We start from the raw sequence: 15114 nt of genomic DNA on the forward strand, positions 1-15114 counted from the left end.
TGGTAAGCTGTTGAGTGTCATCATAAAGAAAGGTGGCTTTATTGGTCACTAATTGTTTTTGGTTTTGTTTTTGCATGTCAGAAATGTTTATTTCTAAATTTTGTGCAGTTATATTGGTTTATCTGGTGAAAATAAACAAGTGAGATGGGAATATATTTGGATTTTATTAAGCTGCGTAATAATTCTGCACAGTAATAGTTACCTGCACAAACAGATATGCTCCTCCTAAGATAGCCAAATATAAAAAAAAACCACCCCAATTTCCAAAAATATTAAGCTTTGATATATGAGTCTTTTGGGTTGATTGAGAGCATAGTTGTTGATCAATAATAAAAAAAAATCCTCTAAAATACAACTTGCCTAATAATTCTGCACACAGTCTATATTTGCAGAGGGTTTTGCCACAGTTTGGCTATCGTTGTCTACTTTGGTATTTCACAACCCAGCGTAAGATTCCCTAGAATATTGTTTCCTTTTACTTTTGTACATGCAGAAGTGTCCATATAAAACTATAAAGCAAATTTATTACAACTACTGAATACATGATTGTAACATAGTGTTTTATTTATTTATTTTTTTAAACTATGCATTTATCAGTCTTATAATCTAATAAACCAGAGCATTTTTCACCACCTGAAAAATAAGTATAGTTTAAGACATAGCCATTTTAATTATTTATTCTGAAGGTGTGCTACTGTCTGTGGAGCTTCACTGTATAGAATGACTATGTTTTCTCAAATACAAAATGTCATTATGATTTATGAGCAGAAGAAGCATTTTAAATTAAGATTTGTTTGATTGTCTGCTTCCATTAAGAAGGCTGTAATGGTGTTTTCACTTCCCTCAAACAAATACACTACAAAGTGGAAGCTGAGGCCTTGTGCATGCAGCATGACTATGAATAATTTTCAGCACTGAATATTTTACCTCCAGTAACTAATGTAAGATAGCTGCCACTTTTTAATAACCACGCATATGAATTCAACTTGGTATGTTTTTGTTTTCTGGGTAATTGATATAACATCTTCTTGTTAATGATGGTAAATTATAACTATGTTTTATGAATCTGTCATCTTAGCTTGTCGGCAGCTTATGGGCACTAGAGCATGAAAATGCAAACTGCTATACACAAGACTGTGCTAGGTATGTTGAAAAAAACAAAAACATGCATATCAGTGACAAACAATGTCCAAGTATATTTTCCTTATCATACATTTATTTATATCTCTATATCTTTGTCTGTATCTATCGTTATGTCTATATTGATTGTTTGTATGAAAATTGTTTAATAAAAATTATTTCAACTATATTAATCTCTATATATACTGTATATATAGTCAGGGCCAAAAGTGTTGGCACGCTTGAAATTGTTTCAGAAAACAAAGTATTTCTCCCAGAAAATTATTGCAATTGCGCATGTTTTGTTATACACTTTTACTTTCTTTCTGAATACTGGAACAACATAAAAAAAACTGAGAAAAAAGGCAAATTGGACATAATGTCACACAAAACCTAAAAAATGGGCAGGACAAAATTGTTAAGCCCCTCAACTTAATATTTGGTTACACATCCTTTGTAATAAATAACTGCAATCAATTGCTTCCTAATCATCAACAAGCTTCTAACACTTATCAACTGGAATTTTTGATCACTCTTCTTTTGAAAACCGCTCCAAGTTTCTCATCTTTGAAGTGTGCTTTCTACTAACAGCAATTTTAAGATCTCTCACCAGGCATTTAATGGGATTTAGGGGTACTTTGCACGTTGCGACATCGGTATTGCAATGTCGTCGGGGTCAAATCGAAAGTGACGCACATCCGGCGCCGGTAATGATGTCACAACGAGTAAAGCCTAGATGGACTGATAAACAATCGCAAAAGCGTCGTAAATCGGTGATCTGTGTAGTGTCGGTCATTTTCATAATTTCGCTGCAGCGACAGGTACGATGCTGTTCCTCGTTCCTGCAGCAGCACACATCGCTGTGTATGAAGCCGCAGGAGCGAGGAACTTCTCCTTACCTGCCTCCACCGGCTATGCGAAAGGAAGGAGGTGGGCGGGATGTTTTCATCCCGCTCATCTCCGCCCCTCCGCTTCTATTGGCCGCCTACCGTGTGACGTCGCTGTGACGCTGCACGACCCGCCCCCTTAGGAAGGAGGCGGGTCGCCGGCCAGAGCGACGTCGCAGTGCAGGTAAGTGCATGTGAAGCTGCCGTAGTGATAATGTTCGCTACGGCAGCTATCACAAGATATCGCATGTGCGAAGGGGGCGGGTACTATCTTTGCCCTCGGATCCCCCCAGTCTAACAATATCAGCCAGCAGCCACCCGGAATTGCCGCATACATTAGATGCGACAGTCCCGGGACTCTACCCGGCTCATTCCGAATTGCCCTGGTGCGGTGGCAATCGGGGTAATAAGGAGTTAATGGCAGCAGCCCATAGCAGCCACTAAGTCCTACGTTAATAATGGCAGGCGTCTCCCCAAGATACCTTCCATGATTAACCTGCAAGTTAAAGAAAATAAACACACACATCCAAAAAATCCTTTATTTGGAATGAAAGACAAAAAAACACCCTCTTTCACCACTTTATTAATCCCTAAATACCCCTCCAGGTTCGACGTAATCCACGTCCCACGACACTTTCAGCTCTGCTACATGAAGCTGACAGCAAGTGGCCACAGACCACGACCGCTCTCTGTCAGCTCCATGCAACAACGAAGTGAGCAGCGCGATCAGCGATGACGTCACTCAGGTTACTCGGGTCACCTAAGTGACAGCACCGCTGATCGCGCTGCTCACTTCAGTCACTCAGGGGATTTGGGGTCACAGGTGAGTCTGTGTCGCCCCTGTGAAAGCCGTCGGGCTGCTCGGATCCGGATCCGCAGTGGCTCGAGGGGTCTCCGGACCCAAGGTGGGGTCGAACGGCCGCTCAAAATTAAAAAAGGGGGAAAAATATATTTACAAAAGGGGTGGAAAAATGGACTAATGTTTGTGACGTCACTCACGGGTCGTGGTAAAAGTGGGATACCACCGCTGCTGCGTTTGGAAGAGAGTGTCCGCGAGTGATGGGATGGCAGCTCGTGATGTTAACCCCTCCGTGGGCAGGGGGAAGGTGTCCCGGGACTCGGTGATGGGAGACTGGGGACCCGTCGGGAGTAAAGGGGCACAACGTACTCACACAGTCCAGAGATGCTCACACTGACACCGGGTAAACCAAAGTCCTGAATGCCCTGTAGCCTTTGTTTGAACACGCTGGGTCCGTGCCCTTTTAGCGTTGCTGGTTGGCCTGAAGCTTTGTCCCTTGGCACTGTGTTTACTCTTTGTGGATCCCTTTTACCTGAAACTACTCGGGTCCCGCTCACCCACGTGGCTAGCAGAGTGAGCTTGCTCTCAGGGTTCACGCTTGGGATTTTCTGGACGGTTTTGGGAAGTCCTATCCCCCTCATTTCGCTAGTACCCCAATTTTGGAGCAGGTGAAGAACGGCTCGTGAAGATTCCGTCCTCGTCGGGTGAATTACTGGGCTGCATAAAGCTCCTTCCCAGCCTAGAGTCCTCGTGCCTCGTCATGCCCTAGCCCCTGCCCGGTTGTAGCACAAGGCCGCAGAACTGCCCTCCGTGGCAGTACCGTGCCCCCTGTCACTACCCCCTGCAACCGAGGTTCCAGCTCCTTCCAGGCCAGGCCAACGTCTGGCACCTGGGACGGGTATAGGAGCCTAGCTCCGCAGCGTGACCTCTTCCTGTCATAGCTCACTGACTACTCTCTGACTACTCCTTGACACTTCTGGCCCTCATTCTTCCATCCCTCCATCTGGGTGGCCCTATTCCCCTCAGGCCGCCCAGTGGGTGTCTGGTGGGTGTGGTGCAGAGTGTTCCTCAGGATTTGTGTATACCTGTTCTTAGCAACACCACAGGGACAGGACCCGTAACCAGGGAGGAGCAGGTACCATGCAGAAGGGCAGATTGCACGGCACCCTTGTGACGACCTGATAGGCCACGGCGTCACAAGTCCTTCACGTGTGACCACAAATCAGACTGCGACACAGAGAGAGAGGCGCGCGATGTCAATGAAATTAGGTGAAGCTCTGACATCACTGCTGCGGATTTCTGTGTCCTGGCACTGACCTTGGAGGTTCATCTGAGTTCATGACAGCACACAGAGACAGAGCCGCGGGATGACAATAAAGTCGGGTGCGGTTCATCCTAGTTCATTCTCATCGCCCGACTCTGTCTGTGTCTGCTGTCAGAGGACATGTAGCAGAGCTGAATTGCCGGGGGACCGCACTGACAAAAATGCATCCAAAACGCATGTAAAATGCATGCAAAAAGCATCCAAAATACATGCGTTTTGGATGCATTCTTTTTGTCAACACGCAGCGTCAAGTCTGCCAGAGGGTGCATTTCTTTCTGCACTGGCCAGGACGCAACGTGCGCATGAGCCCTAACTCTTCAGCCACTCACTGGCTAAGGTGGTGAAAACCTTGAATATTTAGCCATTTCTTCTTTTATGATATTGTTTTGACTTAAATAGGTTGTACACGACTTTAACCCCCTAAGGTCAGGGTAATTTTTTTGTGTTTGTGCATTTGTTTTTCCTCCCCTTATTCCAAATGCCATAACGTTTTTACTTTTCCGTAGATATATGTGTGTGAGGTCTTGTTTTTTGAGAGATGAGTTGTAATTTTGAATGACACCATCATTTTTATCATGTGATGTAATGGTAAGCGGGAAAAAAATTACAAGTGTGGCAAAATGGTAAAAAAAAAGTGAATTCTGGAATTGTTTTTTATTTTTATCAACAGAGTTCATTTTACCATAAAACTGACCAAGAGAATTATTCAGATGAGTTTGATTATGTAGATGCGAAACGTATAGTTTTAGTTTTATTTAAGTGGTGAAAAAAAATTCTGAAATTTTTTAAAAAAAAAAATCTTGCTTGTGTTGTGACTTTCTGAGAGATATAACTGAGAGATGGGCTGATTTTTTTGTTGATATTATTTTGGGGTATATACGATGTTTTGACTTTCTGCTATTACAATTTTTTCTGTTATTGCAGCAGCCAAAAAACTGCACTTCTGGAATTTATTTTTTTTTCTCGTTATGCTGTTAACTGATTGGATTAATTTATTTTATATTTTGATAGATTGGACTTTTACAAATGCAGCAATACCAAATATGTGTATTTTTTATTTCTTAATTTTTTATTTGGTAACGGGAGTGAATGAAACTTTTATATTTTTTAAACATTTTTTCTACTTTGTAATGTATGTAATAGTCCCGTTAAGGGACTTCAACCTGCATTACTCTTATCACATGTTCTATATGCAGGAATGCCACAGTATTTCTATATATAGTAGAAATCATAGTCTCCTATGAACACCGGCCATGGGCTGGCATTCATAAGAGTACTGAGATGTCACACATAGGGGTCATAAGCTGACTCCTGACTGCCATTACAACTCATCGGTGTCCACAGTCGCATCACGGGAGTGCCAAGGTGGGGTCAGGACAGCACTCTGCCCTGCTGGCACGTTTTAAATGACGATATTAGAGATTAACATATAACAGGTTAACAGCCACTGGCAGAGCAGCACTCCATCCACGGCTGTTAGAGGCACTTGTTGGGATTGGCGTGCAAGCCTGCTTCAAAGGCAGCGAGATGACCCATGACGTACATAGTACGTCATGGTTCAGTAATAGTTTAACCTTGATAAGCATGTGACACCTAGCACCTCCGCCGATCAGCTGTTATTAGTATCGGTAATGGCCAGAACTGCTCAGTTACGGAGCTGCACTGCACAGCTCTTTCAATTGTATAGTGGCCACGCCTGGGAACTGCACATCCACCCTCAATTCAAATCAATAGGGGGTAGTTGTTCAGTACCCAGCCACAACCACTATTCTGTGGACAAAACTGTGATGTGTAGCTCCGTAACTCAGCAGTTCTGGCCATGGACAACATTAAGAACAGCTGATTGGCGGAGATGTCGTGTGCCACACACCCATCAATCAAACATTGATGACCTATCCTATATATGACCTATTGTATATATGTATATGTATACAGTTTATATATAGGATAGAATACTGTATAGTATATGTTTGGCAAAATTAACATTGTACCGCTAGGTTGGAAGCAGAGATGAAGTTGCATTACCTGACTTACAATCTATAATTGAATGTACCTATTTCTAAAAGCATACATGGAATCAGTAAGAAGTGTTCTAATTTATAGCAATAATAACCACACAACTGCTTACAGAATGTAGCAGCAAGAGAACGTAATAAAGAAAGTTTACATAAATGACTGTCAACTAATGGCAGTTTTACATTTCGCTGGCATATAATTTTGGTGTCTTATGTTTCCAATTTAACTAGCTGGCAGAAATATTGCTGACTGTGCTGTAAATAACTGCAAGGATAACATTCAAGAAGAGCTTTATATATTACTAGGGAGAATCAGTTCTTATTAGAATAGATCCACTAAATAAAGTCTCTATAGTTCTGAGGGTACGTGTCCACGATCAGTGTTACTTGTGTTTTTCAGGGTGCGTATTTTCACTGCTTCAAAAACGCAGCGTTTTACAGTACAAGTAAAGTGGATGGGATTAATAGAAATCTCATATACACTATGCTTCATAAAATAGCTTTACTTTAAGGATGAACACCAAACAGAGACAAAAAATCAAAGAGTCAAAATGTAATAAAGATGCACAAAAAAATACAATGAAAAAAACCAAGTAAACTAAGGTGCGGGTAAGGTGCAGCTATTCTTTAGCGTCAAAAACTCAACAGATACTGATCATGGGAACGTAGCCTAAAGCCTGCTTTACACATTGCAATTTCGCATACGATATCGTATGCGATCTGCAACGCCCCCATCGTGTGTGTGGCACGTTCAATTTGTTGAACGTGCGGCACAAACAATTATTTCCCGTCACACGTACTTACCCGTCCATACAACCTCGATGTGGGCGGCGAACGTCCACTTCCTGGAGTGGGAGGGACGTTCAGCGTCACATCGACGTCACGCGGCAGCCAGCCAATAGAAGCGGAGGGGCGGAGATGAGCAGGACGTCAACATCCCGCCCACCTCCTTCCTTCCGCATTGTCGGCGGGAGCCGCGGACGCAGGCAACATCTGTTCAATGTTCCCGGGGTGTCACACACTGCGATGTGTGCTGCCTCGGGAACATTGCACAACCTCACGTTCAATCTTTGAGGAATGAATGACGTGCATGCAATGAACGGATTTTCGTTCAATCGCAATTGCACGGAGGTTTTACACGCTACAATCATACTTACGATGCCGGATGTGCGTCACTTACGACGTGACCCCGCCGACACATCGTAAGATTTATTGTAGCATGTAAAGCCTGCTTTAAGGGACATCTTTTCTTCAGTCTTTAAGGGTTTATTTTTAGATTTTAAGCACTGCATAGAGGTTACACTATATATATTATTCTCAGATATAACAATCACATAGAACCTTTATACCACTTACAATGTTTTTTTAAATATAGGCTGATTCTATGGATTGGCAGCCTTTATTAATATCAATATTGACTTGTTGAACCAATACTTTAATATGAATTTACCTTATACAGACATTTACAAACCTTTCCAAAAAGGATTAACAGTAAAAAAGGAAACCAATGCCTTTATGTATTATTTTTTTTATATTTATACTCCACATTATTGCTGTTTTCTGATCTGCAAGGAGCTCTGCCAGGAATACTTGCGAAACTCCCATAAGTACTTCATGGAATAAATGATTTCAAGCAGTAGCTGAGGGAAATATTAAACAGTGACAATCTAGGAAACTCAGAAGCTTCTGTGAATGGGAAATTATGTGGTTAGGTTAGCTGATATTTTTGTTAGCGAATATTACTATCAATATACCATATTATAGGAAATTACATGTAAATGAAAATCATGAACAGATCTGAGATCACCCTTCACAAGGACTATAATGAGACATGTGAACAGTAGAGTAGATTTCTTCCCTTTGCCAACAGTGTTAATTACTACAGTGTGCGGAAAATATCCTGTGTCGTTCATTTTTATATTAAATTCACCACCAGTCAGCAACAAGTTGTCTGGTTTTTATGACACAGTAAGTTTCAACATTATTACCCTCTTAAAGGGATTCTCAAAAATGTCACAATATGGCCCCTGTGACATATTTCAAACTGCCATGAAGCCACTCGGGAACACTGTTAATGTGGATCTATTACTGCACTGCTGGAGGTACGACACACTTACAGGAGAGGTATAATGCAAGGTGTTTTAATTCAACACGTTTCGAAGTGTTACCCCACTTCTTCATCAGGAATCCACCAGTATGACCACTGGGTATTGTCACGTCCTCACCAGAGTCCGCTCCTGCGACTTCTGCTTAAGTCACCAGGTGCTGCCGTATTCCAGCTGTGGACTGTCCTGGTGATGGGGGAGGAGTCAGTGCCGGTGGCTCTGGTGGGTGCAGGCTACGCTCATCCACTAGGCTGGATTTTCCAGGTACCTGGAGTACCACTGGCTGAGTGTAGGTGGTGTGTGTCTTCCAGCTGAGGTTGCCACAATTCAGCTACAGCCAATGGGAAGACTCCACACAGTTTTTATCCCCTCTTCTGTCTGCTGGCTATTGCCAGATATAGATTTTATTTCTGCTAGACTCTGGTTCTCCTTTCTCTGATTATTTGATTACTGCTTTGACTCCGGCCTGCTCTCTGACTATTCTCCTGCCTGCCGTATTTGTACCTCACTACCCAATGCAGATTTGACCTCTGCTTTCTTTCTGATTACGTCCTTACCTGCCCAATTCTGTCCCTGTTTTGCAGTTCCCGGTTTGACCCTGCCAGGCTACTACTCTCATCGGACTGCAGCCTACCACAGGTAGTGATCTCCAGGGCCCTGTGTAATTCCAAATCCCTGTATAGGTGTTAAAGGGTTTCAGATTCTCAGGGTCCTGCTTTGTGAGTGGCTTTCCTCTAGCCTGTCCATTACAGCTAGTCTGAGCCTGTGCTTCCAGGAAGGTATTACAGGTATCTTCAGCAGGGCAGTAATACTTCCACATTAACAGTGTTCCCGAGTGGCTTTTTTAGCAAGTGGACATTGCAGAATCTGGTTGCAAGCTCAAGATCTGGTTGTGTGAGCACGTTCCCTTATTACTTTTATTCTGTGTTTCTGGGTAAGACCCTATTGCACTTTTTTCCCTCCAGCTTTTTATACATATTTCAAACTGCAGCATATCCAAGTCATGTGTCAGACTAAGACCAAGTGCACAGGTTGAGTATTTAGGGAGTTTTTTACATCAGTATTTGAAAGCCAAAACTAGAAATAGGTAAAAAATGCCGAAGTGGTGCTTGTGGTTCTATTATACTTTTCCTCTGATTATTGCATTCCTGGTCTTGGGTTACAAATACTGAGGTAAATATACTCAACATGTGCATGTGGCCTAAGGAATGATTGATTGCTCTCAGTTAGAGAAACAAAATTACAATTTTGTAGGTGCGATATTTTTAATGGCTAACTAAAATAAAATAAAATGATGTTACAAGGCAAGCTTTCAAGACATCTCAGGTCTCTTCATCAGGCATGGTATGACAAAATATCTGAAGAAACACAAATATATCCTTTATTAGCTTTGATTAGTGGCGTGAGAGTTTTATTGTCCTAACATCCCTGTAGGATCAGAAGCCTGGTGCCCTCAGTCTCTGGAGCTGAGCACTCAGATTTTGTAGTGAGTCATAAATCCTCCTGACAGATTGAGTCCTGTATGCACATAGTTAAACATTGTGATGAATTTGTATTCGCCGACCCTGCGATAATTCTGTGATCTGAAGTTGCCTTTTAATATGACAACCTTCATGTGGTTTATGTTGTGTTATGAAGCACAGAAATGTTTGGCCACAGGTAAATGTTTTTTTTGTCTATAATTGTGTGGCGGTGAGATCTCATTCTTCCTCTTAGGCTGGTTTCAGACGTCCGTGTTTAATCAGGTACCAGTCAAACGCATGGTTACGGTCATGCGTGTGTCATACATGTGTTACACGTGTGTCACGCGTGTGTCACACGTGAGACATCCGTGTTTGCATACGTGTGACAGATACCGGGTAAAACATGTGTCTCTGTAATGAAAAGATGTTCTATATTTACCTCTCCCCAGCGATGCTGTCTCCGGCTCTGCTGCATCCCGCTCCTGATCCCCGCTCAATATTTTCATTGATTATTCACTGCCTGAGGATCTGGAAGCCGGAGTATCGCGGGGACAATGCCGACAGCACAGCTGAGGACATCACCGCCGGGGACATCACCGGGGACATCGCCGGTGACAGGTGAGTATACAGCAGTTTGTGCAGTGACATCCAGAGACTCATCAGGGTTCCCAATGAACTCTCATGAACCCCTGGAAGTCACCATCGTGACACTCGCTGTAAAGCAATTGTTGCAGAGGTGTCATCAGGAGGTCATCAGAGTTCATTGGAAATCTGATGACCTCCTGGACATCCCTGCACACACTGCTGGCAGGATACTCCCCTGTCACTAGCGATGTCCCCAGAGATGCTGTCCTCGGCGGTGCTGTCTCCAGCGCTGTCACCACGATGCCCCTGCCCCCAGCTGCTCACTGCGATGAATAATCAATGAAAATAATGAGCGGGAGGCAGCAGAGCCAGAGACAGCATCGCTGGATACAGTTAAATATAGAAAATATTTTTATTTAAAAACCCGTGTTTTCTCCGGTACGTGTCACACTGATATCCCACGGATCACATCAGTGTGCGGTCCATGTGACACCCGTGCTCCTAGAGAAAAAATGGGCACGTCTCCGTGTGAAATAGTAGGGCCACACGGTCCGTGTGAAAACACGGCCGTGTGAGAGTACACAATAGGGTAACATGGGTACGTGTGACATCCGTGTAAAAACGGATGCCACATGTACCTAAAACACGGACGTCAGAAACCAGCCTTAGTCTCTGTCCTGTTTCTCCAACATAGAGATCCCAATGGGACATATAGTGCACAGGATTAAGTACACCACGTTGAAAGAGGAACATGTGAATGTCCCAGGAATCTTAAGGTCCAGTCACACTAAGCAACTTACCAGCGATCCCAACAACGATAGGGATCGCTGGTAAGTTGCTAGGAGGTTGCTGGTGAGATGTCACACTGCGACGCTCCAGCGATCCCACCAGCAACCTGACCTGGCAGGGATCGCTGGAGCGTCGCTACACGAGTTGCTGGTGAGCTCACCAGCAACCAGTGACCAGCCCCCAGCCAGCAGCGCCGCGTGGAAGATGCTGCGCTTGGTAACTAAGGTAAATATCGGGTAACCAACCCGATATTTACCTTGGTTACCAGCGCACGGAGCTACATGTGCAGGGAGCAGCGCACAATGCTTAGCGCTGGCTCCCTGCTCTCCTAGTTACAGCACACATCGGGTTAATTAACCCGATGTGTACTGCAGCTACATGTGCACAGAGCAGAAGCCGGCACTGACAGTGAGAGCGGCGGAGGCTGGTAACAAAGGTAAATATTGGGTAACCAAGGACAGGGCTTCTTGGTTACCCGATGTTTACTGTGGTTACCAGCCTCCGCAGAAGCCGGCTCCTGCTGCCTGCACATTTAGTTGTTGCTGTCTCGCTGTCACACACAGCGATCTGTGCTTCACAGCAGGAGAGCAACAACTAAAAAATGACCCAAGACATTCAGCAACAACCAACGACCTCACAGCAGGGGCCAGGTTGTTGCTGGATGTCACACACAGCAACATCGCTAGCAACGTCACAAAAGTTGTTCGTTAGCAGCGATGTTGCTAGCGATGTTGCTTAGTGTGATGGGGCCTTTATAGTCCTTCTGAGTGTTAGAGATCTGTATCCGGTCTTTGGTCTCTACATGAGAGCAGGTTTTACAGCTCTTTATATTGCAAGGATAAGTTCCTCTTGATGGGTCTGAGGGCATTGAGCTTCGTGCCCTAAGGAAACACAGCTAAAGAGACGTGTCTCAACTCTCAACTGACAGAAGAACAGCATCATAAACACATAGACCAGACCTCATGTGTATGTCAGGCGAGTGCTATGCGAGTGTTTTTTTTCCTCTCTCCTACCCTCCGTGTGTCGTTCGTGTGTAATCCATGTACTGCCCGTGTGACGTCCCTGTGCATTTTTCTGACACCCGTTGACTTGTATTGCCGAGGTACAGAGCCACTCACAGCCTGCTGAAATTTGCCCCACCCGCAGGAGGTTTCAAGACATAAAGGTAGCAGATGAGCTCTCTATTGATTGACATTAGTGCGAGAACAATGCGATGTTTTCTCACATTGCAAATGCAGATTTTATATGCAGATGTGACTATACACTTATTTGCATCTTCTATTAGTTTAGGCACAGTTCTTGGGAGCAGTAGTTCTTTAGGTTGCAATTCATCCTGACATCATCAAGATGGGCTTCTAATTGAAAATGTGTAACAGGGGGCCATTTTATCACATTTTTGGTCAACCCCTTTAACTACCCAGACAATTTTTATTTGGCTGGAGTAACACGAGTGTATGAAAAATCGGTCCCAGTCTTCTTCCAAAAAGTTGGATGAGTGGTATCCATGTGGCAGTCTGTGTTTATTGCGCATGATATGCGAGTGAGTGATTTTTTTCTTTCATGTCATCTATGTGCTCTCAGTGTGCAATCCGTTTTTTCTCGGTAATTATTATTCATTTACAGTCATTTACAGGACCATTTACAGTGCTCTCTGCTACATGAGAGTAATGTATCCATAAAAACGGATGTCACTAGGCTGGTCCGTGTGCTGTCCTTGTGGCGTCCGTTTTTTTTCTCGCACCCATTGACTTGTATTGGGCAGTCTCGCACGATTTCGCCATCCACTTGCAGCATGCTGCAACTTTTTTTTCATCCTTAATCTGAATGTATATATTTATTTTTTTTACTAGAGAAAAAGGTGGTGATTTAAGCTTCAAATACCATAATCTGTAGCTTTTCACTTTCCATAAGGGACTCGAATCTACAATTCTTGCGTTATGTAGTCCAAATGCTTCTGGGTTTCACAGAAGTACCAGCATAGCAACTGGAGAACATTGTGTTGCAGTTTGGCTGGTGCATGAAAGTGCGGGGTTTAAATACCACACTCTAAGTGATTTACAGTGATATTTAGGGGCTAACAGTATTGATCAGCATAGCTATGAATGCTGTCATTAGAGGCAGATGCTGACTGTAAAACACAGCCATCCTCCTCCCAGTGTTGAGCAGGCTGATCTGCTCAGCACGTTCCCCACACCCTGACCAGCACCATGATGGATATATCCATCATGAAGCCTTAAGAGGTTAATAAAGCATACTACCATCATTGCTATTGGAATAATAGGGGCCTTAACATTTTGCCCCAGTCCCATTTGGCATGCCCCCAACTCCGACTTAGAATTCCCACAAAGTAAGACTACCCACTTTTGTGCAGAGTTTAGACAAACCCCATACATTTTTGACCGGACAGAGCCCTTAATTTGAATTGTATCCAAAAATCAGGACAATGGCAGCAAATTTCTTTGCAATTACATAGGCTTACAATTGAAGGGAATTTGGTTACACCTAGGTTTTCCTTCACCCATTTCATATTCAGTTTGCTGTGATAACCATGGCCAAGTTAGTGTCTTTTGTGCCCCCATCCCAGCACCCATAATCCCTAAATGAAGCTTTGGCTTTATTGTACATGTGCCGCTCCTGCAGCGGTCGAACTGCTCGGATCAAGGGGTTGCTGTGGCTCGAGGGTCTCCGGACCTAGGGGTCATGGCCACTTCAAATGTAAAGGGGGTATTTACAGGGGATAAGAGTTTGTGACGCCACCCGTGGTTCACGGTAAGGGGAGTACCGCCGCTGCCGATGGGAGTACCCAGGGGAGATGGAGTGGGGCAGCCAGATGACGTTCCCTCCACGGGTAGGGGAGGCCCCGGGACTCTGGATGATAGAGGTGTAGGGGATCATGGTGCAGATTAGAAGCAGGGAAGGACAGTGTACTCACTCAGGCAGTGTTGGTAGTGATGCGACTGCAAAGCAGACTCTGACACAGAAGTAAACCAAGCCTTTGGGTGCTGCTGCCACTTCAGGGGAGCTCGTCCGGGAGTCCGCTCCCGTTGGTATTGCTAGTGGTCTGTACCTTGCCTCCATGCACTAGTATTTAGATGTTCTGAGTGACCCCTCTGCCTGAAGCTGTCGGGGTCCCGCTCCCCACTGTGAAGTAGGGAAGCTGTGCTCTCATTGTCTGACACTTGGGATTTCAGTGGGCCGCATAAGCTGGAAAGCCCTATCCCCCTCTTTGTGTTGATGCCTTCGATCTCTGAGCTCCTGGGGAAAGTTCATAAAGAGACTATCCTCCACAGGTTAATTATCACGTTGTGTGAAGCTACTAAGGTCCAGTACCCCACCATGCTCGGTACTGGTTTGGTTACTAAGTACTCCGGTGCCGACTGTTCCCCAAAACTAAGTCTGGCACCTTTCTCCAATACCCTGCAACCTGGTCTCCGACTCCTTCGGTCCCAGACCACCTTCTGCGACCTAGCCAATGTCTCCCAACTCCCATTAGCTCCTCACTCTCTGAGGACTACCACTGCACTGACTCTGCCCCATTCACCAGTCTGCCTGACCCCTAGGCGGGTGGCCCTGTTCCAGCTAGACCACCCACTGGTGTGCCTGACAGGGTGTGGTGTGAGGTGTGACTAGGATTTGAATGCTGATGGAGCAATACCAAAGGTTAGGATCCCGGAACCATGGGGGGTTGAGTCCTGCACCAGAAGAAAAAGAAGTGCAGTACCCTGTGACACCCTGACTAGTTCAGGGGCGTCACATACCTAATGTTTTATACCAATTGCTAAGATGGTTTGTTAGATGGTTTGCGAATTCCATCTTATGTCTCTACCATCTACTTCACAAACCTTATTGAATTCAGTTGGCAAGCACTTTATTCTTTCACTGAAGTCTATAATGGTGTTTTAAGGATCATTGTTCACTCTCATGTCCCACAGATTTGCTGGCTTTTCATAGAAACACTTAGTACTTGCACCCCTTCTGCTTTCTTTCTTGTTTCACTTGAATGCACAATAAGCATGTAAGATTCGCCA

Source organism: Anomaloglossus baeobatrachus, chromosome 3 (genome assembly GCF_048569485.1).
Source record: "Anomaloglossus baeobatrachus isolate aAnoBae1 chromosome 3, aAnoBae1.hap1, whole genome shotgun sequence".
In the NCBI taxonomy this organism is placed as follows: domain Eukaryota; kingdom Metazoa; phylum Chordata; class Amphibia; order Anura; family Aromobatidae; genus Anomaloglossus; species Anomaloglossus baeobatrachus.